The 5000-nt window shown below is 30.4% G+C and overlaps 1 protein-coding gene across 1 annotated transcript in view; it reads right to left on the bottom strand.

Moving 5' to 3' along the window:
- LOC147468119 (uncharacterized) overlaps positions 1–5000 on the bottom strand; it is a 13510-nt gene that overhangs the window by 7682 nt on the left and 828 nt on the right. The window lies entirely within an intron of this gene.

Below are 5000 nucleotides of genomic sequence, written 5' to 3'. Positions count from 1 at the left end.
GGCCATATTGATCACTCTACTTCCCCAATAAGCAGACTTTATTAAACGGAAGATATCATATCTACTTATAAACGAAACCGTTGTAAGAATCTATTTTGATATATAGGAATCAAGACATCAATATGTGCATGTCGTATGTAGTGCGTCAGCTGGTAAAGATGATTATGGTGATGATGATGATCATTATGAATGATAAGGATAATAGTAGCAATAATGATAGTCATGATAATAATAATAGTAATAGCAACATCAACGTAATTATATTAATGGTAACATTAACAATGATAAGTTATGATGCAGATGATGATAATAATGATGATAATGATAATTATCATAATCATAACAATAAAGATAATGATGATAATGATAGTGGTTCTAATGATAAAGATAAGATAATATTCATATCAACAAAAATATACAGCCAATAATGATAATGATAATCATGATGATGATAGTTATGATAGTAATGATAATGGTGATGGATATTATGACAATTATGATAACTATAATTATAATTATAATGATAACAATGATGATGATAATAAATGTAACAATGATATTAATAATAACGATAATTATGATAACGATAATGATAATAATGATAATGACAATACTACTAATAATAACAATGATGATGATAATGATAATAAGAATAAAGATAATGCTAATGATAATAAAGATACATATGATAATAAAGACAGTGACAATAATTGATGAAACCGATGAATCGAGAGTTAAACCCAGAGCTTAGCAACAAGATCAATTAATCATCAACTCATCAAATATAGAGCCATTCCCAAGTGCAGAATATTTCAAATAACATAAGGAAATCAGAATGCCCAGAACTAGCCAAATGAAAGCATATATTCAGTACATTAATACAGCTGCATATATCCACTGGCAAATTGATGCATATGGAAACGATAAATTCCAACTGCAGAAAAAATGGCGCTTGCATAAATCCGAAATGGTTATAGATTATATGATTCTATCGTCATGCGACCTGAACAATGTTAGCTAACAGTATACAGTATTGAAAAAAATATATATAGACTCCTTTTGGTTTGTGGTTTGAGTTCATTTTTAAGAAAAACAACAACAACAAAAACAGTACTGGTATTAATGATAATGAGAGTTATGTTAGTAAAAACGATGTGTGTGATAATCATAATGTTAATGGGAATGATGACTCTAACGATGATATTGATAATGAAGATGAGACTAATGATAGTCATTATGATAATGATGCTAATGATAGTCATAATTATAATGACAGTCATGATAATAATGATAGTCATGATAATAAAGATTAATAATGATAACAGTAATAATGATAATATTGAATCATGAAAATGACCATATTACTAATGGTGCAAAAAATGCAAAACATTAAAAACATATTTTTCCATATGATCGGTCAAAAGCTTGAACATAAATGTACTGGAGTTCAGAATCCACGAGTCAACTGTTCAGTAATAATGTATAAACTTCACAGGACAAAGGGAAGAAAAACGAGGGGAAACTTTCCGAAACATTTATCAGTTATTCGGCCAAATATTCACCAAATGGAATGCCATCAATTAATCACGTGATGCAAGAGGGACCCGGTTTGGAACCTTCCCGGGTTTAATAATTCATCAGGCTATCTGTCTGTCAGTCTCTCACTCCCGCTCTATGTATATTTACCTTTTTATTGGTTTGCTTCTCTATCGCTTCCGTTCTTACTTTATTTTTATCGCTATTTATCTGAGTGTCTGTCTTTCTATATATTTATGCATCTGCTTTTCTACCCATCTACCTCGCTATCTATTTATCTGTGTGTGTGTATGTCCTTCTATTTTTTAAGCATCTATTTATACTCATCTACCTCTCTATATGTTTTTATCTATCTATCTGTGTGTCTGTGCATGTGTCTTTATCATATTCTCTCTCTTATTTCTAACCTTATATACTTTGAAAACAAAAAATATCTTTGGGCGAAAAGGAGAATGCAAATGGATCGAAGAAAGTAAAGTAAAGTGGAGCATATTACTTTACTTGACTTTGGGAACAAACTATAATGACCACAAGGCAATAAAGAACAATATATGGAGACTAAGAAATATCGTGGGTTATTAACTTATCATTTGCGAAAGAAATATGAACGTCAAAGTCCACAGATTTGCTCAGACTGGATTTAATGAAGAACTAAATAAAACAATACCAATACCTAATACATAAACTCGCCTTCTAAATTCGTATAAGCAATATGACTATTCTGCGGCTATTAGATAATGGATGATAAGTAATGAATTATAAATAGACAGCAACTTTTATGACAATGCAAGTTAACAGGGACTTATCCTTGTTGAAGCCATTACAGCTAGAGCGGCGGGTCAATAAATAGACGCCAGTAGCCCCTTTGTGCTTCAGAAGCTACAGATAGGGATGTGTGGCCTGAGGCAAGCGGAGTTCGAGACCACAGTCATGAACATATCACGAAGGATTTCCATTACTTGGAAAAGATCTGGCGGTAAGTGTTATTCATACAGCAATAGTCGATATGATTCAAGCTTGAATACTAAGGGTTTTGAGCTGAAAATGGCGCACCAATCACCGCTTTCCTTTCTTCGACATACTGTCTGATCCTTCAGCTAGTGACGCCTCAGGTCTCCTCATGATGTTCCTCTGACAGCACACCAGTCGACCCACACGCATTCCTGTCGATTGCCATGCACAGGCAGCAACCACGCCTCAGACAGCGGCTGTCACTCCCCGCCTGGAGGTAACAGACGACAAAACATTTCCCAGCGAGAAAGCCCTATTTCAGTCTGCCATTTGCGTGGATGCTTGTACGGGAAAATAACAGTGACGTGATTGTTTCCCCTCATCCAGAGTCGGGGAAGTTGCGAAGTTGACAGACGTGGATGACGTGTCGTTGCATTCATTCTTTTACGTCATCGATAAAAAAGAAGAAATAAAGCTCTTTGCGGCGAACGCTTAATAGAGGTTTTACAATACAATTCTACACCAGTAACTATAGCAACGATATTATCAAGAATTAAAATATTAATGCGATGACGATTGAAATAAGAATAGTGTAAACAAAGAGGAGGATATCGGTAATGACGAAAAAAACAAAAACAATTACAAAAAAAGGCTATTGGTACCACTACCAGAATATAATTAACAAGAAAAATATTCGTGTAATCAAATGGCAGATATTGATACTAATAAAGCTAACACCATGAGGATAAAAATAGCAATGATAGCAATGATGATATCAAAAGTGATGATAAAGATAATAGTAACAATAATGACCATGATAAAGATGGCGATAATAATAATGACGATAATGATAATAATGATAATAATAATAATAATAATAATAATAAAGAATAATAATAATGATAACGACGTAAAAAATGATGATGATGATACTAATAATTATAATGATAGCAATAATGAAGATAAAATCAAGAACAAGATCAACAGTAACAATAATGATAATAATAGAAATAATGATAACGATGATAGTAATGATAATAATGATATTAGTAATAACAGTAATAAGTAATAATTTTCTACTATTATCTTCATTATCAATAATGTTATCATTTTTTTTAACATTGTCATGATTATCATTAAAGCATTATCACTTTCATTATCATTATCAAAATCACTATTATAATGATAATCATATCAACACAGTAATGATAATAATAATGATAATAATAATGATAATAATAATAATAATAATAATGATAATGATAAAATGATAATAATAATGATAATGATGATAATGATAATGTAATAATGATGATAATAAGGGTGATAATTATAATGATGATAAGGGAGATAATCATAATGATAGTAATGATACCAGGAAGAATAATAATGATAATGATATTAATGGTAATAATTAAAAGACAATGATACTAGTGATGAGGATGAAAATGATGATGATAATGTTAAAATTAATATCAATGATAATAATAGTAATATAATGATAATAGTAACAATACTAGAACAATCAATAATAATAATAATAATGACGATGATGTCAAGTATAATGATAATAATGACGATAACAACGATAATGTTAATAAAAATAGAAATAACGATCATAACAATAACAATAATGATAATGATGATGATGACGATGTTCAAAATAATGACAATTATGATGAAAATGATAACAATGATAAGTGTAAAAAATGATTATGAAAAGGTTAATGCTTATGATAATAATAATGTTAATAACAGTAATGATAATATGGGTAATGATGAAAAGGATTATAACGATGAGAATGATGATGATGATTATGATAATAATATCAGTATTAATAGATATAATGATAATAAGGGGATTAACAGTAATGGCGATACTGATAATAATAACGATAGAAATTATGATTATGATGGTAATAGTAAAAAATAATGATTATAACAATAATAATGGTTATAATGATAATGATTCTTACCATAAAAGTGATAATTACAATGATAATAACACTGTGGAACAAAATTTTGAATTTAGTGAGTCTTTGGTCAGTGAGTGTTATTCCCAAGTGCCCCTGCCCAAAAAGCAAAGGAAATGACTAATATTCTCTTCAAAGTTTGCCACTGTACCATTACGTCATCCGTCTCCCAGTGCCACACGGGAAAGAATTTTCGAACCTTCTAGGCGTTAGCGAATGGGAAAATGGCAGTTGCTATTCAAGGACAGAAATCGTGTTGGATAGTGTAATAATTATTATTATCATAATAATTATAATAATTATAATAATGATAGGGATGATATCAGTAATCGTAATAATAATAATAATGATGATGGTCGTATAGAGGATAATAACGATAATAACAGCGATAATGAAAATAACAACAGTGATAAATAAGGATGCAATAAGATAACATTCACGTCTCAATGCACGTTCAGACACACGAAATAGCTTATCAGTTCATCCGCAGTGAGTCATCTACTGTTACGTAGATGATTTAGATTTGAGTAACTGTGAGAA

The sequence above is a fragment of the Penaeus japonicus genome, unplaced genomic scaffold (assembly GCF_977035675.1).
Source record: "Penaeus japonicus unplaced genomic scaffold, GWHDUDI00000001_assembly GWHDUDI00000030, whole genome shotgun sequence".
In the NCBI taxonomy this organism is placed as follows: Eukaryota; Metazoa; Arthropoda; class Malacostraca; order Decapoda; family Penaeidae; genus Penaeus; species Penaeus japonicus.
The sequence above is the reverse complement of the archived record's forward strand: the minus strand, read 5'-3'. Positions and strand labels throughout refer to the sequence as shown.